Below are 25,821 nucleotides of genomic sequence, written 5' to 3' on the forward strand. Positions count from 1 at the left end.
AGAGGATAAGATGGTTGGATGGCATCACTGACTCCATGGACGTGAGTTTGAGTGAACTCTGGGAGTTGGTGATGGACAGGGAGGCCTGGCGTGCGGCAGTCCATGGGGTCACAAAGAGTCAGACATGACTGAGTGAACACTAAACTGAACACTCCAGCTTCCTGTGCTCTCTGGGAAATGATAACAGTGTTTCCTCTTTGACAGATGAAAGAACAGAAGTCATAGCAGCAAGGAATTCCATGTCCATATGCATCTTCCATTTCTACCTTTTGACTTTAGTCTCATTTTCTGGATTGGGTTAGCATTCTTAGCAGCCCTTGAAAGAGGTAACTGTGTTTGTTTGAAGCTGCTGTACAACTGGCTTGAAACATATCTAGATTTCCCAAGCTTCTTTGTGTAACTTAGAATTCCTTCATTCCATTATGCCTGAAATTAGAATTCCTCATACCTTAATGCCTCTCAAATTGTCTTCCTTTTCTACCACTCTAACCAAACGAGCCCTCTCAATGGTGGCTGTGGAATCTGTTCACCAAATACAGGGGCCGGTTCTCAGTTCTCCTCCTCCGTGACCTGACGGCAGCCTGTGACCCCATGGCTACTTGCCTCCAACTTCCTTTTCCTTCCCGACCCTCTTCTCTCCTCATTCTTTTCCCACATCTCTCATCTTTCCTTTTCCTATCTAGCTCCTCTCCCATATGAATGGGAGAGTCTTTCAGGGACCTGATCTTGAAACACCCTATTCCACATCGCCAGAGTCCTATTTCTGAGTCTTTCTATAGATGAAGTCATTTGACCTCCATCTCTGGGTCCAACTCTGCCTCAGATCCAAGGACCAGTCCTGATCTTGGGTAAGAAGTACTTAAAACAACACCAGCTGAACGTGGTGAGGCTCAGCATCACCGCCTGTGCTGACCTTTTGGCCCAGGATGCACTTGCCAGGACATCAGAGCAGGTGTTTGATTCCTCCTTTTGCCATTGCTCACCTAGGAGTGCTCACCAGGTAAGCCCTGGATCTCTCTGAGCCTTGGTTTTCTCATTTGAAGAGCGATAGTATTTGCATCCTTATTTCATAGGATTGCTTACAAGGATCTCATGAAATCATATGCAGAAGTACTTACAAATTGTGAGGGAATGCGTCAAGCAGGCATCAGCATTATCCTCATTGTAGAGGTTTGTCACTGATGAAATCACCTGGTTTAGAGAGTCATTATCATTGCTTCCTCAAAGTTTGCTCTAAGTTCATTCATTTACTCTATTTTTTTTTTTTCTTTTGAACTTTTTGTTTTGTATTGAGGTATAGCCACTTAACAGTGTTGTGATGGTTTCAGCTAAACAGTGAAGGGACTCAGCCATACACATACATTTATCCATTCTGTCCCAAACCCCTCTCCCATCCAGGCTGCCACATAACATTGAGCGGAGTTCCATGTGGTATATAATAGGTCTTTGTTGGCTATCCACTTTACATATAGCTGTGTGTGTATGACCATCCCAAACTTCCTAACTGTTCCTTCCCTCCTGGCAACCTTCAGCTTGTTTTCTAAGTCTGTGCATATTTTTTTGTTTTGTAAGTAAGTTCATTTGTGTCATTTCTTTTTAGATTCCACAGATAAGGGGTGTCGTATGTTATTTCTCCTCTCTCTGAGTTTTAACTCAGTATGACACTCTCTAGGTCCACCTGTGTTGCTGCCAATGGCATTATTTCTTTCTTTTTAATGGCCAAGTAATATTCCATTCTAAACGAGATCAATCCTGGGTGTTCATTGGAAGGACTGATGCTAAAGCTGAAACTCCAATACTTTGGCCACCTCATGCGACGAGCTGACTCACTGGAAAAGACTCTGATGCTGGGAAGAATTGGGGGCGGGAGGAGAAGGGGACGACAACGAATGAGATGGCTGGATGGCATCACCGACTCTGTGGACATGAGTTTGAGTGAACTCCAGGAGTTGGTGATGGACAGGGAGGCCTGGCGTGCTGTGATTCATGGGGTTGCGGAGAGTCGGACACGACTGAGAGACTGAACTGAACTGAATATTCCATTGTATATACGCACCACATCTTCTTTATCCATTCCTCTACCAATGGACATTTAGGTTGCTTCCCTGTTTTGGCTGTTGTAAATAGTGCTGCAGTGAACATTGGGGTGCATGTATCCTTTCAGATCATGTCTTTTTTTTTTTTTCTGGATACATGCCCAAGAGTGGGATTGCTGGGTCATCTGGTAGCTCTGTTTTTACTTTCTTAAGGAACGTCCATACTGTCCTTCATAGTGGTTGTAACAGCTAACATTCCTGCCAACAGTGTAGCAGGGTTCCCTTCTCTCCACATCCTTTCCAGCATTTATTGTTTGTAGATATTTTGATGATGTCTATTCTGGCCGGTGTGAGGTGATACCTCATTGTAGTTTTGATTTACATTTCTCTAATCATTAGTGTTTCCCTGGTGGCTCAGAGGTTAAAGCATCTGCCTCCAATGTGGGAGACCCAGGTTCGATCCCTGGGTTGGGAAGATCCCCTGGAGAAGGAAATGGTAACCCACTCCAGTATTCTTGCCTGGAGAATCCCATGGACAGAGAAGCCTGGTGGGCTACAGTCCACAGGGTCGCAAAAAGTCAGACACGACTGAGCGACACTTCACTTCAATCATTAGTGATGTTGGACATCTTTTCATCTGTTTGCCATCTGTATGCATTCATTTACTCTGTTCATTAATCACTCAAAATACATGTTGAATGCTTGTTATAGCTTCCTATATTATAGTACCTTCATATAATTTTCAGTTGAGTAAGTGATATAAAACATAAACCATAAATTGCAACATAAGGAGGATGGGATTTAAATAAATTTACAAGATGGCAGGTTTTTAAATAAATGTAACAAATGGTAATTCCAGTTTGTTAGTTTGTATCATAGGTCCTCAACACTTTTGTATAAATATTTCTTATCATAATATGGAATATTCATTTTAGATATCCAAGATTACTCCCTCTGGGAATTAAAGGGCACAGGAAGTCAAGTTAGTTATGGAAAGATTGCTTTGGGAATTTAGAACCAGATAAAGGGGATTGAACAGGCTTGTTGTAGGATGTTTCCTCTAAAGTGTAAAGCCTGGGAAGCCACCCCAGTTTCATTCCAACTAACCGACAAACAGACCATAGAAACAATCAGGTACCATGTGTCCTTTGAACAGTTCTTCATAAACATCGGGCATTTGTTATCTAGTTATTTTTCAATATCAGATTGTTTGCATATGTTTTGAATAACAAAATTTTTAAATAATTCGATTTATTTCTATTGTTACATTTTAATAATCAAACTTTCTTTTTTAGGGAGGTACCCTGGGTCCATTAGTGATTTTGAGGAAACACTAAACAACTACACATTCATAGCTTTTTTCTTAGTTAATCTTATTTGATTAATGTTCATATTTGTTATATCATAGTATAGAAAACTTTGATTATTTATACCTTCCTTTCCAAATTCTGGGCAGGTACCTTTTTTAGGTTCTTTGTCTTATATGTGCATTGACTACCTGCCAGTTACATATATATTTGTATGTATTTATAAAGTTGTTACTATTGAAAATAGATTTAGTTCCAATAGTTTTTTCAACCATGGAGTTATGGGAATATTCATAAATTACATCTAGGAAGACTTTGTTTCTTTTCTCAGCCTCACTGCTCGTTAGCTCTTTGATTTTGGGAGTTCTTTTTTAGCTTTTTAATCAGTTGTATGTAGGCAAGGTTGTTTTATTCGAACATACTTTGGGAAAAAGTATTTATGAGGCTCTATATAAGTAAGAGGAAGTAATCTGTCATTTTAAGCTGTTGCTTTTTACTGAAATATGATCTACTTTATTGCGTCAATTGTGGATCTTTATGCTTTCTCAATTTACTCCCCCTATGAGATTATCCACCTAATAACAGAGAATTACATTACCCATTTGTCTTTTACGTGAAAGTGTTTAGCATCTATCCTTCTATAAGAATCAAGTATAATCTCTATTGCAATGCTACGAGTTCTGGAAATGACTCTTTTAAACTTTACTTGCCTTATGAAGATATCAAACTGTGTCTTCTAAGCATCTAATGAGAACATCTTGCTTAGTGCAGTTAAGATTTTTCAAGCAATTATTCGTGACCAAGAATACTTGGACCCAAACTAATGGTCTGAATATATTGAGTGAACTGAGTTGCATTCTGATCAAGTGCCAAGGTATTAGACCTGCAGGGCCCTTTAAATGAGTGATTTTCATTAACGTGCACACACACACAATCCACAGCTAGAAAGAAAAGTTTCTTGTGTAATGCACTTTCTCTGCTCCCTCTCATGCCATCTCCCCTTCGCCTTCCTTCTCTTCCTCCACCTCCGCCTCTCTTTCCCTTCCTTTTCCTTCGCTTTCTTTAATTTTGGAAAAGAAATGCCATTTCACTAAACTGATCTTGTGAACTACAGTTTGAAAAACACTAACTGTAGTGGAAATGTGCCATCTCCATTTCCTCTTGAGCAACTTTGATCCTCTGGACAGACTTTCCAGCATTTGGTCTATTCTCCAGCAGATTCCTGGCCTCCTGTTACTTGCAGACAGTTCCTTTGGTGTTGGCCCTCAGACCCGTTTGAGAACTTTGTGTTCCTGAGAAAATCTCCTGCTGCTCGTGGTCAGCTTACTTGACCAGTCTGTTTCTATAATAGGGAGCTCCTCCTCCTCATCTTCCAATATCTGCCAGGGCAAGTCCTGCCCATCAGTCAAGGCCCAGCTCAAATTACCATTTCCCTCTCAAGAAGGAGGGCTTCCCAGGTGGCTCAGTGGTAAAAAAAAATCCACCTGCCAATGCAGGAGACGTAAGAGATGCAGGTTCAGTCCCTGGGTTGGGAAGACCGCTGGAGAAGGAAATGGCAACCCACTCCAGTATTCTTGTCTGGGAAATTCCATGGACAGAGGAGCCTGGCGGGCTGCAGCCCATAGGGTTGTAAAGAATCGGGTACAACTTAGTGACTAAACAATTAAAACAAGCAGCTCTCAAGAAGGCTGGCAGATGTCCAGGCAGAATTATTCATCTTCTTTCCACAGTAGAGATTGTTTTTGTACCCTTAATCAGATACTTTTTAGTGAATTTGGCTCTTTAATCAATTTTTGAATTTTCTTGGCAGGAACTGCTTTTTATTGTATCCCTTTAATACAGTAGAAGAGTATCGAGAATAAAAATGGCAAAGGATGGGGGAAACTAGAGAAGGATTCCGAATTCTCTTAGTCATACAATGGTCCCAGCAGAGTTGTTCAGAACAGTGATGAGGTCACTTACATTGCAGTGATTTCCACAAGTATATGTTCTCTATCTCTCCTTCAAGGATCTTTTTGTATGTTTACTGTGCCAGAATAAAATGGGCTAGCACTGAACAATGTTCTGTCTACATTAGACACGTGTTCTCATGAATGCAAGTACATTTTAGATCCCATTCAGAGTGCTTATTGTGGGAAGTCTTTGAAGTTTATGCGCCATAGTGTTTCTTATTAAATGGTCCTTTAGATCTGGACTCTGAGATGGTATTATTTCCGAGTTCCTGTCTAATTACGATTACATTAAGTTCGTATTGTTTGAGTATGATATACTTTCTCAAATAGGCAAATCATGATAGTATAACAGTCTGAGAAACTAGCTGTATAAGGCAAAGTATATTTATATATACTAATCTTTTTTTTTCAAGTGCATGATGAGTTAGCTCTGAAAAACGCTTTTCAACTTTTGTGGCCCTCCTTATCAAGGACATGAATTTGAGGAAACTCCGGGAGATCCTGAAGGACAGGGGAGCCTGATGTGCTGCAGTCCACGGGGTCGCAAAGAGTCAGACACAGCTTAGCGACTGACAACAAGATTATCAAGAACAGCTGGGACCAATGTGCCTTAATTCTTGTTTGAGTTCACACTAAGTCCTTGTCAAAATAAGCCGTTGTAAGCACTCATTCATTACATTTGTGCAGTGGAGTTGCTGGCACGCGTTTATTCTTTGTGTTCCTCCAGCATTTGATGTTCCCAGTTCCCCAATAATTTTAATTACCAACTGCTCTCCTGTGTGTGTTTCCATGCTTGCTTTTAAAGGTGGGATGGATAGTCACATTTTCAGATGAAAAATGAGAGCTGGCATTAAAGTTAAAACAGTTCTGCCATGCTCAAGTAGTTCTACCATGCTCAAGTAAAGAGAGAAACATAAGTTCTGTTGGTTTGATATCATTATCTTTTTGTAGATAACCCAAAATGGAATTTTGTTTGTTTCTTACATTTTTTAATTTTGGCTGCACTGAGTCTTCATTAATGCTTTCTCTAGTTGTGGCATGAAGGGGCTTCTTTTGTTGCAGAGCATGGACTCTAGAGTGTGTGGGCTTCTGTAGTTGCAGCATGTGGGCTTTGTTGCCTCATGGCATGTGGGATATTAGTTCCCCAACCAGGGATTGAACTCGCATGCCCCACATTGGAAGATGGATTCTTAACCACTGGACCACCAGGAAAGTCCCCCTAAATGGAATTTTCATTGGAGGAATTATATAGTTCTCTTTGAAATTTTTTTATTTTCAAGTTGTGTTGGAAATACTTCTGAGGGTAATAAAAAAGCCTGCTTCAGGAAACAGTTTGCCTGTGGTTGATGGAGTTTTACAACTTCAGGCCCAATTCATTATAAATTGATTGTCAATAGAGAAAGAGGAAAGGAGTTAATTGAGTTAGAAGATTGTTTGCTTAATTAGAACCTTTTACTGAAGGTAAAGGTTTACAGAAGAAGCCTGACCTCAGGTTTTACAAAGCCTCTTAGGGATGTGAAGAACTGCTAGCATTTTCCCCATACTTTCCCAATTTCTGACCTAGAAGAGAAAAAAAGGGCACAGCAGGATGATGGAATGATGCAAGACCTCAACAAAGCACAATTCCGGGAAACACTCTTAACTTTTGTGGACAATTCCTCTGCCCTGAGTGCATTTATTTAGCTGCTGATCTGCACAGCAAGAGATGACTGCAATCACAGTAAGGTCTTGCCATCCAAATAATAACATCCCAGTGTGTTTATAGCTCGTGATACATGACAATCCTTTATATATTTACTTACTCCTTTAAGCCTTTCAACAACATTTGAGCTAGGTACTATTATTATCTCCATTTTATTAGATGAGTAAGCTGATTCAAAAAGAGATTCAGAAACTTGCGCAGGGTTATGTAGCGCAAAAGAGGAAGAGCAAGGATGTAAAACCCAGGCACTCTGCTTTGAGCACATGTGCTCCTAATACTAAACTCTCAGTTAACACTACAGGTAGGACGCATGGCCCCAAAAGCTCTCCATCTACACATGGCTTAGTGCCCAGGTAAGAAATTTAGGAATGATGCTAGCAGTTCTTCACATCCCTAAGAGGCTAAATTTCTTACTCAGGTAAGAAAATTAAGGGTTGATTTAGGAGTAGACCAAGTAGAGGGTAGCTAAAAATAATTGAGTTAAGTAAAACACTAAGAAGTTGTGTAGATACTGGTGTTCCTACTTGACTGTGAGTCTCCCTTCAGGAAGCGTTCCTATCTCTCTACAAGGTTCTGTGGTACTTACCCCGTCAGGGCACATGTAGCACAGTGTATTGTTTATGTTTTTCACAGTCATCATTAGATGACAGGAAATGTGTGTGTCTTATTCACAGTTGTATCCTGTGTCTGATGCACCATTTGGCATGTATTGGGGTCACAGTAAATATATTTGCATAGATTAATATTTTGAAGGACTTTATTTAAATATAGCCCTATGAGTGTCTTGATTTAAATGCCTTATTAAAGCAATAATTCATATCTAGTTTTACTTTGTCCAATGTTAAGCAAACTTTTATAGAAAAATCATAAATTTTTGTAGAAAAACCAAGATACTTAATTGGCTGTCTCTTGTAATATTTTGACTTTTCTCAATTATTCAGACCTGCTTTGTCTAAGCATCAGCAGCCACAACCACTTCCATGGTGGCAGCCTCCAAGATGTCTGGCATAATGCCTAGAAGGAAATAAAAGATTTCTAGTGCTTGGAAGGGAATAAAAGACTTTCGTATGGTTGATTTGGCCTGGAAGGGGAATAAAAGACTTCTATGGGGTTGATCTTGCATTTTCAAACCTATTAGGTGATGAAAAACATACAAACATTTTAGTAGCTGAATGGGACCTTTTAGTCTATTTTCTTCCCTTTTAAATTTTGTATGCTATTTAGTAAATATCTCCTGTGGGAAAATGATTTTGACATTAGAGGCATGGGTAGATACTTAAAATACACTTTTTTGCAAGAGTGATGAGGTAAATTTTTTTTTTCCCTTTTTTAAAATAAATAGTGATTTCTGTATAGAAGTTTCAGTATACAGTTCACCATTAACAGCATAGGAGTTAGGGGTGCCAACCCTCCTTGAAGTTGAGACCCATGTATAATTTGTAGTCAAACCTTGTATCCTTGGTTCCTCTGTATCCATGGACCCAACTCTGTATGCACATCCACGAGTTCTACCAATCACTGATCATCTAGTATTATAGTGGTGGTTGCTAAGTTGTGTCTGACTTTGTGACCCCATGGACTGTAGCCCACCAGGCTCCTCTGTCCATTCGGTTTTCTCGGCAAGAATACTGGAGTGGGTTGCCATTTCCTTTTCCGGGGGATCTTCCCAACCCAGGGATCAAACCTGGCTCTCCTTCATTGCAAGTGGATTCTTTACCACTGAGCCACCAGGGAAGCCCAATCATCTAGTATGGCAGCACAATAAATACTGTAGTATTTACTATTGGAAAAAGCCTGCATATAAGTGGACACGGGGAGTTCAAACCATGGTTCAAGGGTCAACTGTGTATAGAATTAAAGTATATGAGACTACTTCTTTAAATCATCTCCTATTGTGATAAATACATTTATTTTGCATATCTTATGAAATGCTTTTACCTGTATTTTCTTTTTCTAACCTCCCAACCATTATATGAAGTAGGTAGGACTGGTATTATGTTATCTTGATTTTTGTAGTTGGTCAAATTAGGATTTGGAGGTGAGTTGACTTGTCAGACAGTTGGGAAGCACAGACTCCTTTTCCAGGACCCTTTCATCCTTTTATACAATATCTTAAGCAAAACCAATAAAACTCCAGAAATCAGTCACATAAGAAGGTACTCTTGAGTCTTGTGTTGGCTTCTCATTAAAGGTGGATGGCTTGAAATTTTTCTGAGAGACGAATGTCAGTGTACCATTGAATTAAAATAAATTATTGAACACTTGTAATTTGCAGAACACCGAGCTAGTATTTTGTGGAATGGGGAGGCAGAGTACAAAGAAGATGCAATGTTGTCTACTTTCAGAGAGGTTGGTAATGAAATGGAGAAAATTGTGTGTATTAAATCATAAGTGTGGCAAGTGAACAAGTAGGCTAAGTCAAGAGGGAGCAGAGGAGGGCCCTAGAGCTTGAGCCAGTCCCGTGGGTCCCAGTTGGTAAGTTGGTTCTTGGAAGTGATCAACTTTAAGATTCTCTCCTAGGAGTTAGGGTGTCTTTTAAAAGGCCTCCCTTCTGAGTGGGGTTCAGATAACACACGGGTTGGAGGGTCCAAGAGAATGGGTTGGTCTGATGGAAGTGGTAAGTGCTTGTGTGTGTGTGCTTAGTCACTCAGTTGTGTCTGACTCTTTGCTACCCTTGGGACTGTAGCCCACCAGGCTTCTCTGTCAATGGGATTTTTCAGGCAAGGATACTGGAGTGGGTTTCCATTTTCCTCCTCCAGGGGATCTGCCCGACCCAGGGATGGAACCAGCGTCTCCTATCTCTTGCATTGCAGGCAGATTCTTTATCTGCTGAGCAGTGGCCTGATCAATGCAACATACTAACCTGCGCGTTGGAGCCAGAGTGTAGACTGACCAAGGAAGCAATGGCAGTGTAGCTGACAATTTGACTGCAAATATTGCTTCCTGTGTATGTAGTGAGTTGGTGGCAGAATTACTGCTTTGCTGTGCCACATAGATACCAAATCTGAGTGGAATAACCAAATGCTTGGGTGGTGTGGGCGGGTCAGTGGCACAGGGAGGCCAAGCCCATGTGCCCTGCATCATGGCAGCTATAGAGTTACAAGAAAAGCTCACCACTGCCCTAGTCCTGGAGCTCCTTCACGTCCGTCTCAGCGGCTTCCATTCCCTGCGGGATGAAAATGTGAAAAGCAAAGCTGAACTTTCCCTCTACAGCTCAAACGCCAGAGACCTTTTGTCTTGAAGTTGTTTTGGTTTCACAGACCCAAACTGTACCACCAGGAAGCCAATCCCACCTGGAAACACAGCAGCAAATCCATCCCTTTCTAGCCAATGTTATTCCAGCATCTGAAACTGTAACAGACCATATATATACATTTTCTTTAAATGCTGTTTATTTAAATAGAAAAAATTAATTTCAGTGTTAGAAATCCTTTAAGTACATATCCACTTTTCCCCTTTAATCCACACCATAGATTAAGTTACATAAAATATCTCCTGGCAATAGATATATGTTGTTTAGTGTTAACTAGATAAGTGATTAATGTGCACACGCTTTGCAGGTTACAAGACATTATATAATTATGTTACTGCTATAGATGACTGGCTTTTAAAAATTTTGTTGATTGGAAAGTCTATTGGATATAGTTAATTGTTGATAAATTAATCATTGCTCTCTCCACAGTTTATTTGAAAGGCCCATAGTTCCTAGTTGAGTATTGAATTGTTGTATTGAATGCTGTGTTATTACTATTGGGGTTAGAAGTTAAATGTGTTATTTTTCACCTTGGTTGAGAAAACTAGTTTTATCATGATACCTGAAGAAACATTTAGTATTTGTTTATTATCTATCTTATTGCCTCAATTGCTTCACATATTTTTTTTTTTTTTTTTTGCCTCGTGTGGATATGAAGAGGGAATTCCCTGGTGATCCAGTGGTTAAGAATCTGCCTTCCAGTCCAGGTTACCTGGGTTTGATCTTTGGTCAGAGAACTCAGGTCCCACATGCTACTGGGCAGCTAAGCCACCGTGCCACAGCTGCTGAGCCTGGGCTCTGCAGTAATAGAAAGCAACCCAACACAACCAAAATAGCAATAATAATAAAAGGCTGGGAAGAGAGGATATTATGGTGGTCTACTTGATTTTTTACAGCTTATTCACTTTCTGTATTTTAAAAATCTACGCGTTATCATCTGAGCTTCTCCCTTTCTCTTTCCTGTCCTTTTCCTCTCTTCCTTTTATCACCATCTCTCCTTCTCTTTGCTGGTGGATTTTAGTTCTTCCATTAACCAGGCCCTCACCAAGCTAGACTCTTCAGTAGGTTCCTGCTCGGTACCCCGGTGCCTTTGTTGTCACGGCCCTCATGGTCATCTTGCCACGTGTGGACTCCTGGAAGCTCTGGGCACAACTGTTTTTTCAGCCCCAAGTGGGACATCCACTCAGGTTTCCAAATCCTAAATCGGGCTTTATAGTGAGGAAAGTATTACTTTCTTGGCATGCTTCCCTGGTGGCTCAGTGGTAAAGAATCCGCCTGCCAATGCAGGAGATGCAGGTTTCTTCCCTGGGTTGGGAAGATCCCCTTGAGGAGGAAATGGCAACCCACTCCAGTATTCTTGCCTGGGAAATCCCATGGACAGAGGAGCCTGGTGGGCTACATCCATGGGGTCATATAGAGTCCGACACGACTTAGGGACTAAACCACAAACAATAGCATCCTGTATTTTCCTGGCACTACATATTCTTCCCAAGTTGTTAGGGTCAGTCAGTCTGCTCCAACAGTGGTGATCTCTGAAGATCTCCTGGGGTGGGACTGCTACATGTGTAGCAGGTGTTTGCAGGGTCCCTGGTGCTCTGTGAAGCATTCCGTCCTCCAATCCAGTCCAGTCGAGCTTTGTACTGTGCTCAGGCGCCCAGTCTTATCCGACTGTCTGTGACCCCCTGGAATGTAGCCCGCCAGGCTCCTCTGTCCATGGGTTTCTCCAGGTAAGAATACTGGCATGGGTTGCCATTTCCTCCTTCAGGGGATCTTCCCAACCCAGGGATCGAACCCAGTGATGCTAAAGCTGAAACTCCAATACTTTGGCCACCTCATGCGACGAGTTGACTTGCTGGAAAAGACTCTGATGCTGGGAAGGATTGGGGGTGGGAGGAGAAGGGGACGACAGAGAGTGAGATGGCTGGATGGCATCACCGACTCGATGGACATGAGTTTGAGTGAACTCCAGGGGTTGGTGATGGACAGGGAGGCCTGGCGTGCTGTGATTCATGAGGTCACAAAGAGTTGGACACAACTGAGTGACTGAACTGAACTGAACTGATACAGGGTTATTGTTACCATCTTTCTAAATTCCATATATATGTGTTAGTATACTATATTGGTGTTTTTCTTTCTGGCTTACTTCACTCTGTATAATAGGCTCCAGTTTCATCCACCTCATTAGAACTGATTCTAATGTATTCCTTTTAATGGCTGAGTAATATTCCATTGTGTATATGTACCACAGCTTTCTTATCCATTCGTCTGCTGATGGACATCTAGGTTGCTTCCATGTCCTGGCTATTATAAACAGTGCTGCAATGAACATTGGGGTACACATGTCTCTTTCAATTCTGGTTTCCTCGGTGTGTATGCCCAGCAGTGGGATTGCTGGGTCATATGGCAGTTCTGTTTCCAGTTTTTAAAGGAATCTCCACACTGTTACTTTTTAAAGTAAGTGCTGCTTCCTAAGTTTTCTCACAATGATTCATTTCAGCTTTATGTGGATGTTGCAGAAGGTGGAGATCAATGGCCCCATGAGAGGACTTTGGGATTTAACTGGAACTCTCAGAAATCTACAGTCAGAGTCAAATCATATAATCTTCTTAAACCTCCTCCTTCATGATTATACACAAGTAATTCTCCATTTTATCTGGGTGATAGGCCTGAAAGGGAACTGGTTTGGTTATTGTGATTTTCACTCTTTTGCTCCTTTTCTGACGTTTTTTCCTCTTAATGCTGGCAAGGGATGCAGGTGGGGTGATGGAAAATCACTGTTTTTCAGTTCAGTTCAGTCGCTCAGTCGTGTCCGACTCTTTGCGACCACATGAACCACAGCACGCCAGGCCTCCCTGTCCATCACCAACTCCCAGAGTCCACCCAAACCCATGTCCATTGAGTTGGTGATGCCATCCAACCATCTCATCCTCTGTCGTCCCCTTCTCCTCCCACCCTCAATCTTTCCCAGCATCAGGGTCTTTTCCAATGAGTCAGCTCTTCTCATCAGGTGGCCAAAGTATTGGAGCTTCAGCTTCAGCATCAGTCCTTCCAATGAACATTCAGGACTGACTTCCTTTAGGATTGACTGGTTCAATCTCCTTGCAGTCCAAGAGATTCTCAAGAGTCTTCAACACCACAGTTCAAAAGCATCTGTTCTTCAACACTCAGCTTCCTTTATAGTCCAGCTCTCACATCCATACTTGACTACTGGAGAAACCATAGCTTTGACTAGACAGACCTTTGTTGGCAAAGTAATGTCTCTGCTTTTTAATATGCTGTCTAGGTTGGTCATAACTTTCCTTCCAAGAAGCAAGCGTCTTTCAATTTCATGGCTGCAGTCAGCATCCGCAGTGATTTTGGAGCCCCCAAAAATAAAGTCTGTCACTGTTTCTACTGTTTTCCCATCCATTTGCCATGAAGTGATGGGACCAGATGCCATGATCTTAGTTTTCTGAACGTTGAGTTTAGAGCCAACTTTTTCACTCTCCTGTTTTACTTTCATCAAGAGGCTCTTTAGTTCTTCCTTGATTTCTGCCATAAGGGTGGTGTCATCTGCATATCTGAGGTTATTGATATTTCTCCCGGCTATCTTGATTCCAGCTTGTGCTTCATCCAGCCCAGCGTGCCTCATGATGTACTCTGCATGTAAGTTAAATAAGCAGGGTGACAATACACAGCCTTGACGTGCCCCTTTTCAGACCTACAATTATGCCTTCGTCTCTACACTGACTCAGTCTTAGCCCATACACAGTATTAACTTATTGGGAGAATCTGCTTGATTAATTTAGTAAAGACTCGATTCATACTTCAGGAAATAAATGAAATTCACTGTGTTGCAAGGAAATGAATTGATTCCCTGTATCTTTAACTGGATATTGTTTTTCTCAAATTAAAACCTAATTTCAGATTTCATCATGGTGATTTGTTGATAATTCTTATTCTTTTATATGAATTATACTAATCAGATACAGGTAATAGTTAATGAATTTTCCCTTCTTTGTTTTGGACTTATTTACCTACAATGATAGGTGTATTTAAGTGAATATCCTAGTTATTCACTGCCACCTAAATAATGTATTTACCAGACTTTCTGGTGTTCTAGTGGCCATGTGATTAAATTCTGGCCAGTGAAACATAGATGGATACACTGTATGTCACATTCAAGACATCTCATTATTTGTTATAAGAATTTATTTATTTATTTGTCTGTGTTGGGTCTTTGTTGTGGTACACAGGCTTAGTTGCCCCATGGCAGGTGGAATCTTAATTCCCTGACTGGGGATTGGACCCACATCCCTTGCATTGGAAAGTGGATTCTTATCCATTGGGCTACCAGGGAAGTCCCCAAGACATCTCTTTAAAAGTTCATTTTTCCTTCCTCTCTGCTTACTGGAATGTTAATTTGATGACTAGAGCTTGAGGAGAAATCTTATGCCATGTTAATGATTAGACCTCATGATAGCTGAGTAGCAAGAATAGGACTTGGGTCCTTTTGACTATGGAGGTGCTATGCCAGCCCTGGATTGCCTACCTCGGGATTCCTTCCATAAAAAGGAATACCTCTCTTGGATAATCTACTGTTATTTGGAGTTTCTTTTTCTGTATGTGTATGCAGTTAAACTTAATCACAATTAGTATGAAATGTATGTATATAATTTTCAAATAATGGAATAGAATAAAGTAAGCTTAATGCTGGAATTATACTGAATAGAATGAAAAATAATATGATATTTAGAAGACACTTGGAAAGCTGGATTACTTCCTGGATCTGTTATATCTTAATAGTTCTTAATAGTGTGCAGTATTGTAAAAAACATCTCACTGATTGTCTTGAATTTTCTACCTCTTTTATTCTGGAAATGTGGATTTAATATTGAGAAATAGTTTTGTTATTTAGCAGCAGTATCCCTAATGCAAGGTACGAAACTAGACATCTAGGGGGAATTTTGGAAATTTTTTTTAGAATCCATTTTTCTAATGTGTTCTGGAACTGATTTGATTTTCTTTTTTTCTTCATTTCTCGAGTGATAGTGACATACATTCAAATGTGATTGCAAATGCTTCTCATGAACCATATGTATCTTTGGTCAAAGAAAGACATTCAAAATAAAAGATCTCCAAATTTTCATTATCTTTGAGTTTTCATATTATTATGTATCTAACATAATTATTTTAAAAATCATGGTAGATATACATATATATATATAATAAAATTTACCATTTTAATTATTTTTAAGTCTACAGTTCATTGATGTTAATCACATTGTTGTGTAATCATTACCACTGTCTGTCTCTAGAATTTTTCATCTTCCCAAAATCAAACTCTATATCTGCTAGGCAATAATTTCCCATTTCCCCTTCTCCTAAGCCCCTGGCAACTGACTTTCTTATTTTGTCTCTTTACATTAGACCCAACCCCATGAACTGTAGTCTGCCAGGCTCCTCTGTCCATGGAATTTTCCCGGCAAGAATGTTGGAGTGGGTTGCCATTTCCTTCTTTAGGAGATTTTTCTGACCTGGGGATCGAACTTGTGTCTCCTGCATCTCCTGCATTGGTAGGCAGATTCTTTAGCTGCTGAGCCACCAGGGAAGCCCCAAGAAACCTAATGAAGTGGAATCATTCAATATTTGTCTTTTTGGGAGTGACCTATTCCACACTAACATGATTATTTTGCTTTACTTGATAATCAGTGAATTGTTATTGCTTAAATTATATTTCTCACGTTCATCTTCTGAGAATTTTTGTCTCTAGTGGTACTTATAATGAATGTTAACTGAGTAGATAATGTTAGATTAAAATAGAGTATTATAATTGTTAGCATTAGACAGCATCACTGACTCAATGGACATGAACTCGAGCAAACTCTGGGAGATAGTGGAGGTTAGGGAAGTCTGGCATGCTGCAGTCCATGGTATCCCAAAGATTTGGACATGACTTATCAACCAAACAGAACAAAAATGAATTAGAATTGTGAACTTATCAAGTACAGTACAAGATAGAAATCACTATACAGTTATATGTTTTGAATATTATAAGAATAGTTGAAACATAAATCAAGGACTTTTTTTTTTTTAACAGATAGGCGATAAATCCATTGGTATTTTAGCCAATCTGGTGAGTTTTTTGTGACTCTATATGTGTGTGCTTAGTTGCTCAGTTGTGTCCGATTCTTTGCAACCTCATGTTGCCCGCCAGGCTCCTCTGTCCTTGGGGATTCTCCAGGCAAGAATATTAGAGTGGGTTGCCATGCCCTCCTCCAGGGGATCTTCCCAACCCAGGGATTGAACCCAGGTCTCTGACATAGCAGGCGGATTCTTTACTGTCTGAGCCCCCAGGGAAGCCCTTGACTCTATATAAGAACATAAAAACATAAATATCATGTTACAGTGTAATACTTGATTTCATAGAGTATTTGGATGTATGACAAATAAATAAAATGTGATTTTAGGATAAAATATTCAAGTTCACAGATTAAGCAGTTATCCCAATTGGCTTATATTCTGTTTGTGTAACAAATGGTAAATTATTGTTTCTTTCTCAGAATGTATAGATTTGGGGGATTGAACAATAATCTGTAAAAGGAATTAAGAAGTTAAAGATGATTTGTTGCCTTGGGGCGAAAATATTGATAATTTTTGTTATTTCAAAAATAACATTTTGTCCTTGACTGAATTGTTTGGCTTTTTTTTTAAAGCTGTATCACTTCTTGCACCCTCTTGTTTTCTTCCAGAGCCACATTACAGAAGTGCACTTTAATCAAACCTTTCTGGTAGACTGGTATTCTAGCTAAGAATCTTTAAAAAAAAAAAAAAAATCCCAGTTGAAAGAAGAAACATGATAGGGAGTTGGTGTAATGGGAGGCATGCAACTGTATTTGCAAATCTTAGACATTATCCCACAGTTTTGGTGTACCCCTTCAGCTAACAATTAAAATCTTTGTTTTATCAGTCACCACCCAACCCTAACAGATGGGTGAAGAATTAATCTGATTTGTATTTTTCCTCACAACTTTCTCCTGCACATTGTCATATTCTGTGATTAACATTCAGTGGGTTCTTAAAGATGATTGATGGGCCTTAAAGACAGAATGTGTACATCCTATTTAAATGATGCTAGAGGGAAAAAACCACAAAACAGAAGTGCTCCCAAGACCCCTGTAGAAATTCGAAGACGATTTTGATAGTCTCGTCCACTCGAAAAGTAATCCGCTGTAAATACTGTAATGTTTTTTCCCTTGCCAGGACCCTCCTTGCCTGGTGTCATTTCTTGAGCTCTCCTGGGAGGAGATTAGTCGAAAACAACAAAGTAGCCAGATGTCTGGTTCTGAGAGAGTCCCAGAGGCCAGGCTACGGTAGGCACCAGAAACCGCGTGGGGCTGAAGATCAAAGATACCTGAGAATTACTTATGGGCGCATAGTATGTGTCATTCCCATTATTAACAGTCTGAGAAAATTTGTTTCTCTAATTAACCCTTTTTTTGGAGTAACCTTAAATTTTAGTGAGTATATTTCTTTTCTGATATGTTTTCTTTTGTGGATTTTTTGAAAAGTGCATGTATCAAAACAGAAGTGAAAGGGAAGTCACATGCCTTATCAAAATCTCTAAAATAGACAACGCCATCCAGTGTGTAATCATTTATCATGAAATAAGTGGACATTATGGTTCTAAGTTAAAGTTACAAATTAAGAGTCTGGAACTGCATGATAGCCTATGTACAAAGAGTTGTTTCTTACTTTTAAAGTACTGTTATTTCAACTTTTTAACCCTTTTGGAGTGGAAATTTTTAGATCACGGCTTCCTGGTCTTAAAATGAATTCAGAGTAAATCCCAGTGGTGGGAAACCTGTCCCTTATTAATAGTTGACCTCTCTCTTTTCACACTGGTATTATAATGAAATGTTAATTAAAAATGTTTGCCATCCTTTACCTGTTTGCTTTATAGGTACAATTTTGTATTGTCTAGACATACACAGATTTGGGCAATATGAGTACATTTGCTCTTTTGAGTTAATCTTAATCCCCATGCCTCTCAAAGTGTATAGCTGAATTTATTCTAAGGTGTGAGGAAAAACCTAATGATAACTTCTGGTGTCTTTAGCCCCAAGATGAGAGTATCAAAAGAGAGAACAAAAGATTGAGGTTGGCCCCACACCCTGTGGTTTTGTTTCTGTTGAATATCATTGTATAACAACAAAATGATGTAAATGCCTAATTCCTGCTTTCCTTGAGAGATCATCATAAACCATTGTTATCCAGAGCATGATTAGCCCAGCTTTAAGTGCTACCACACATTCTTAGCATCTGGTAATATAAACTTGGCATAGAAGCTGTAAAAATGTCCTGAAACCTAATTGGAAATATGTGTTTGCAACGTAGTGCAGAGATTTCATCTACTGTGTGCTGTGGTCAAGCCTTCTTGTAACTCCTTGAGGGAAAGGAAGCCCCTAGGAGCAGTTTATAAGGATTAATTGGTTGATCTCTTTGTTTCTAGATTTAAGTATGGAAGCAAGAATAAAATTGGCTTCTTGCACAAAGAACTAGAGAGGCAACTGGAATTTCCCCTGCCAAGAGGAGAATTTGTTGCTTCTGTGACAAAGGGCCATCTGCATTTTTTCTCCTTCCACCTGTGTTTTTCTCACTAGCTCCCACTGTGAGCACCATTTCTGTCACCAGAGTCTTCTTGGGCTTCCCTGGTGGCTCAGACGGTAAAGAATCCTCCTGCAATGCAGGAGACCTGGGTTGGGAAGATCCCCTGGAGGAGGGCATGGCAACCCCCTCCAGTATTCTTGCCTGGAGAATCCCCAAGGACAGAGGAAACTGGCAGGTACCTGGGTCGCAGACACAACTGAGCAGTTAAACAAAGAACAGGGTCTGGTTATCTGTATTTCTTTTTTTTTTTCTTTTATTTATCTGCATTTATGTTTTGCTGAATTTATTCCCAGCCCATAAGTTGTTGTTTCTTCTAGGATATCTTTCTCCTCCTCTGCAACCTCTTCTGGTTTAGCAGCAGTCTGCTGTGTTTCAGTGAGAGATCAGCTCAGGGTGGCAGACAGCACTCGTGCATGGGTTGTCTGTTAAGTCCTACAATGCGTCCTGGGGGCTGTGTTCACCTGCTGTGCTCAGGGATCAGAGAATGTACTTCCAGTCCCTTCAGTTCAGCATCACTCTCTGCTTTTTGAAGCAGGGGCAGAAATACATTCAGCACTCTTTTGTGGGCCATCAACCCTGTGTCCAGCCCCGCTGTTTGGCCAGGCACACCTCCCAGCTCCACCTCTGTAACCACAGTGTGGTTTACACTGCTTCTGTAAAGTAACATTCTTCCCGTACTTGGTGGCTTTTTGGATATGCCAGGAGAGGCAGGAGACACTCACTGGGTTTGATCCCTGGGTTGGGAAGATCCTTTGCAGTAGGAAATGGCAACCCACTCCAGTATACTTGCCTGGAAACTTCCATAAACAGTGGAGCCTGGTGGGCTACAGTCCATGAAGTCTCAGAGTCAGACACCACTGAGCACACACATAATCAGCAGTCTGTCAGTTATAACCACTCTTTCATAAATATTTTTCAGCCCCAGTTAATGGCTAATGTTAAGCAAGTAGTATTCAGAGTAACAAGGCACCTCCTAGTACCACAGTAGTAGTCAATTCACAAGATTTGATCTGAAAGGCATATTTCCAGGACTGAAGTCCAGTGGCAGGAGTAGCATTCTACCCTTTGGAGTTCAGGGGGCTGTTCTTGTTTCCCCCTTTCCCCTCACTCCCAAGACACACACACTCATGTGCGTGCACACACACACACACATGTATAATAGGGATTTGCTAAGAAGACTAGAAAGTCATGCCTCTTTTTAGCTTTCAGAAGTTACCAATGCTACTGGCTATGAACCTGTGAATGTCTTCACCTTGGGTTACTCCATTGACTACTGGGGCTCATCTCTTCCCAGCCCTGTTCCTTCCCCCCACATCCCCAATACCTTATGAAACATTACCACGTATATCAGCTCTTTATGGGGGCATTTCTCCCACAATACTGTATACAGAGATCTGTTTAATTATGTTTTTAAAAAGTTCAGTTCAGTTCAGTTGCTCAGTCGTGTCCGACTCTTTGCGACCCCATGAATCACAGCACGCCAGGCCTCCCTGTCCATCACCAACTCCCGGAGTTCACTCAAACTCATGTCCACCAAGTCGGTGATGCCATCCAGCCATCTCATTCTCTGTCATCCCCTTCTCCTCCTGCCCCCAATCCCTCCCAACATCAGAGTCTTTTCCGGTGAGTCAACTCATCACATGAGGTGGCCAAAGTATTGGAGTTTCAGCTTTAGCATCAGTCCTTCCAATGAACACCCAGGACTGATCTTTAAAAAGTTAGATATTATCAAATTTAAGGAGGTGAAGAGTGTGGGCTTTCTAGTTCCTGCTTTTTACCTATTCACTCTTTCTTCCTTATTCATAGATTTCTTTTTATATTATCTCCTCCTCTACCCTCCTCTACCTTTATTACCTTGGGCTCCAATATCACAGCAGATGGTGACTGCAGCCATGAAATTAAAAGATGCTTGCTCCTTGAAAGAAAAGCTATGACAAACCTAGACAGCATATGAAAAAGCAGAGACTTTGCCAACAAAGGTCCATCTAGTCAAAGCTTTGGTTTTTCTAGTAGTCTTGTATGGATGTGAGAGTTAGACTATAAAGAAAGCTGAGTGCCGAAGAACTGATGCTTTTGAACTGTGGTGTTGGAGAAGACTCTTGAGAGTCCCTTGGACTGCAGGGAGATCCAACCAGTCCATCCTAAAGGAAATCAGTTCTGAATATTCACTGGAAGGACTGATGCTGAAGCTGAAGCTCCAATACTTTGGCCACCTGATGGGAAGACCTGACTCATTAGAAAAGACCCTGATGCTGGACAAAATTGAAGGCAGGAGGGGAAGAGGACAACAGAGGTTGAGATGGTTGGATGGCATCACTGATTCAGTGGACATGAATTTGAGCAAGCTCCGGGAGATGGTGAAGGACAGGGAAGCCTGGCAAGCTGCAGTCCATGGGGTTGCAAAGAGTGGGACTGAGCAACTGAACAACAAACTCTACCCTGCCATATTTTATTTCTCTTTTTGATCATCTTTGAGTTCTTAACATTCTGTCTGTAACTTTCTAGAACAGGTTCTGATTTGAAATGAGAACTAAGTTGTAAGACCAGGTAATAAAGACCTCTTTTAAAAATTCTTTTAATAACAATGCATAATGATTTAGTACTTGAATGGCCATGGAGGGAGTAATCGATAAATTTTCTGTGATAGGATTATGTGCTAAATAAAATTGCTTGTGGTATAATCAAGTTGACTTTGTTAGAATGTGATGACCCAATTGCATTTTAATTTCTCTTAATTTTAAAAGTTTTGAGGTTAAGGGTAGAATCTTAAGCTTTTCTTTTTAATCTAGGATGGTCTGAAAGATCTGCTACTTACTTACTTACCTTTTACTTGCTTGCTAAATTTCTTTAGTTTTAAAGTTATATTTATCCTCACACAAGGTTTGGAGTAATAGCCTTAGAACATCTGTTTGCTGTTTATTTTTTACTTATTTGTTTTACAGTTTTTATTGGAGTGTAGTTGCTTTACAATGTTGTGTTAGTTTCTCCTGTAGACCAAAATGAAGCAGCTGTATCTGTTCACGTATCCCCTCTTTTTTGGATTTCTTTGCCATTCAGGTCACCACAGAGCATCGAGTATAGAGTTCCCTGTGCCATACAGTGCATGTGTGTTTATGCTCAGAGTTGTGTCCGACTCTTTGCCACTCCATGGACTGTAGCCTGCTGGGCTCCTCTGTCCTTGGAAATTTCCAGGGAAGAACACTGAAGTGGGTTGCCATTTCCTACTCCAGGGGATCTTCGCAACCCAGGGATTGAACCCGAGTCTCTTGCATCTCCTGCGTTGGCAGGTAGATTCTTTACCACTGTGCCTCCTAGGAAGTAGGTTCTATTTACTGTTTAAAATGGTGGTCTTTGACTTTAAATTGCCTGCAGCTCAGAGGTTGCAAAGTGATAGGATTGGATCTTAGCAAATGATAAGGTCCTTTCCCCAGTGGCAAGTGTAGGGTATCTTGCTGCTGGAGATGGCAATCTTGGGAGGAAAGTTAGGTTTTGAATACAAAATGATCAGCTCTTGGATCCTTGTGATGCCTAACCCTATTACTAAAATGAAAAACACTTTTTTTAGAAATTGTAGAAAATTAAGTATTATCATTGACTGAAAAGGAATGTTTCATGTGGAATATTTTTCCTCTTTCAAGTAAGATTTACATGATTCACTATGAAATGAAACTACAGCCCATGGATAATCAGATATCTCAGAATAATGTTTGGGAAGCTGGGTTTCCTGAAGATATGAAGCTTAGTTATTTTAGCCTGGGGATTTTTCCTGGGGAAAAATGTATGTGCCTCAACAGCTGAAGGGCTATTCAGGAAGAAACAAAGTAAAATGGCATCTATTTTAACGTGTAGTTTTGATATTTCATACTTAATCTTATCCTTGGCAGAAATGTCAGAATATACTAGCTACAAACCGTCTCTGAAGCCACACCTACACTACCAAATTGAACTGGGTAAAGTCCTTAAAATCAAGTAGTTTTACATGGAGAGAAGAGGGTCCTTTCTCCATAATTCCCTGGTGGGAAGGGACTACTACAGTAGAATAAAAATGAAGGTGTGGTGTATTTCAAATACAAGAATACACAGTCTAAAGGAATGGCTGCAAGAAGGGGAGGGAGCAGATTTTAAGCTTTGGTGTATCATACTTCAAAATAAATATGATTTCTTTTGCATTGTTTTCTATTTCTATTTGCTCCTACTTAATAATTTGAAATAACACTTTTCTTTGTTTATGTTTAGATTTTTTTTTTTTCATTTTTAACCTCATCCAAAGTTGAATTCCTGATGTTAGAAATGATACCACAATTCTGTTCCTTCTCTACTGTTCTTTAGAGGCTGAATTATTCTAGCTGTGTAATTTGCTGTTTAAGTTAAAATCAAGTTCTTACTGATGGAATAGCTAAATTTCTATTTTCTATCAGTGCTTTTCTTTTGTTTATGCTGAAGTAGAAACATACCCCTTGAAGGAATTAAAATGGTAAAGTCTAGGCTGCCATTTATTCTGTCACCACATGGCTGTTGTTTATTGTTTTTTAATCAAATATCAAGTTTCTGTACTTAATGACTTGAAAGATACATTACATTTTGTCAAAATATAAGAATTTATGAAGAATAAAGAGCCTCTGGAATCCCCACAAGATCAAGGAGGGGATGTGTATAATTTTGCTGTTTAATACATGTATAAGCATTAATATTTATTATTGAGTTTAGTATTTTGTATTTACACTCCTGTCAACATATATATATATATCATAGTGTATTGTTTAGAGGCCATTAAACAGCTCACGATTTGTTCACAGAAGAAGGAAAAAAAGTTAGGGTTTTTTTTTTTCTCATTTATTTGAATTTTCCCTTGGTTGCTTGGTGAAGAACAAACAAGATTTGTTTCTGATGAGGGAATTTACATTATATAAAATCCTGCCTGGTATGTGTGGAAGTAATCAAAGAACTGACAGGTTGCTGCATGGTCACCATAATCTGTTAACATAATGTCCAAATTTTTAATGCCAAGGTAACAGAGGTAACCTTAACCATGAAAATCCATGGCATATGCAGATATGGCCCTTAATACTTAATTCTTATCTAATTATTAGAATGTGATATAAAGCATGCCAGGTTGGTTGACTTAAACAATACTATTAGTTCCCTATCATTTAAAATTCATAGAAATGTTAGATAAATGCACTTTTGTTTGACTGGAGGATTCATTTTTTACTAAAATAGCCATTAAAAACCCCAAAATATAATATTTCTAGAAACTCATTCTTTTTTTTAAAGAAATACTTGACTGGAAGAAAATGTTTCTCTAGCCAAATTGGTAGCCTCATGCTCTTTTAAATAGCATTACTTGAAATGCTTCTAAAAGTACTTTTTCCCATATTAAATTAAATGTCAAATTATACACCTTCCTTGTGACTTTTTTACGGAGAAATTTCATCAAAGAATGAGACTGTTTCATTCACTGAAGTGAATTATAATTTCACGCGTATGTTTATAACATTTTGAAGGTGATCTTGCTGCTGCTGCTGCTGCTAAGTCACTTCAGTCATGTCCGACTCTGTGCAACCCCATAGATGGCAGCCCACCAGGCTCCGCTATCCCTGGGATTTTCCAGGCAAGAACACTGGAGTGGGTTGCCATTTCCTTCTCCAGTGTGTGAAAGTGAAAAGTGAAAATGAAGTCGCTCAGTCTTGTCCGACTAGGAGCGACCCCATGGACTGTAGCCCACCAGGCTCCTCTGTCCATGGGATTTTCTAGGCAAGAGGACTGGAGTGGCTTGCCATTGCCTTCTCCGGAAGGTGATCTTGAGTAGCATATAAATAATATCTTTTTAGTAGAATACACCCCTTGGATTTTCCCTGTTTGACTGACATTGTGGCATGTAAGGCTTCCCTGGTGGCTCAGTCGGTAAAGAGTCTGCCTGCAATGTGGGAGACCTGGGTTCAATCCCTGAGTCAGAAAGATCCCCTAGAAGGAAATGGCAACCCACTCCAGTATTCTTGCCTGGAGAATCCCGTGGACAGAGGAGCCTGGCGGGCTACAGAAGAGTTGGACACGTCTGAGCAACTAAGCACAGGCACACAGTGGTTTGGAAAGAAAACCATACATAGAGTAAATCAAACACTCCAGGAACTGGACAGCATTAAAACAACATATGGATTTCACACACATAAAAAGTAAAAAGCATACAGATGGGCTGGCTTTTTTTGTTTGTTTGTTTTAAAGAATCTTTAATAATAATTTGAGATTAAATTTTTTTTTCATCATATCTTTTATGATTCTCTACTTCAGCCGGTTGTAGCGATCCGCACCCTTCCCACATGAGGGGCTCGGCATGCACAAAGGCTTACACTTTGTGGGAACCTTATAATTGACTTGGGTTAGAATTAAGAAAAACTGCATTTCAAGAAGACAGGGAGGTAGGATTTACCTCCCACCTCTGTCCCCTTGAGGAAATAGCGATGGCAGCCTTTCAGGTCTTCCCCACACCTCTGGTCCTCTCTGTCAGTGAATGATGAAAGAATCTTTATAGACAACTGGTGACCAACCAGTTGGTCACCAAGCTTTTACCAACAGGGCTCTCGTATTTGAAACTTTGCTTTTCAGTCCCATTCCTGCCAACTGCAGTGATTCGGCCTTTGGACAAAGACTTTGAAAAGTTAAAAGGCAGTAAGTCAGTCCTCTGGAAATGTTGCAGAAACGCAGAGTCAAATCATAAATAAGGAAATGCATTGAGTACATTAAATAGACATAGAAAAATGGATTTCTGTCTTTTGTAGTAAGGTAATTGGGCACCACTGCTTGGCAGGAGCTGGTGCTATTGAGCCCGCCGTAGCTGCCACAGGTTGATAGGCAGGTGATCAGGCAGCTTCCACGGGGTCTGCACAGGAGGCCTACCTAATATGCTGTCTGCCCTAAGGGCCTA

The 25,821-nt window shown here is 40.2% G+C and overlaps 1 protein-coding gene across 15 annotated transcripts in view; it reads left to right on the forward strand.

Moving 5' to 3' along the window:
- The window catches only part of SLC10A7 (solute carrier family 10 member 7), a 311,758-nt gene that overhangs the window by 37,787 nt on the left and 248,150 nt on the right, over positions 1–25,821 (forward strand). The window contains exon 4 of one of the 15 annotated variants that reach the window (XM_088827994.1): positions 17,493–17,606. The exons of 13 other annotated variants lie outside the window; for them this stretch is intronic. The gene's annotated coding sequence lies outside the window, so the exon portion shown is untranslated. Of the gene's footprint in view, positions 1–5,766; positions 11,683–17,492; positions 17,607–25,821 lie in introns of those variants that run through there. One more of the 15 variants, XM_088827992.1, reaches the window with a different exon arrangement.

Source organism: Moschus berezovskii, chromosome 19 (assembly GCF_049115385.1).
Source record: "Moschus berezovskii isolate FMDL1 chromosome 19, NW_MosBer_1.0, whole genome shotgun sequence".
Classification (NCBI taxonomy): domain Eukaryota; kingdom Metazoa; phylum Chordata; class Mammalia; order Artiodactyla; family Moschidae; genus Moschus; species Moschus berezovskii.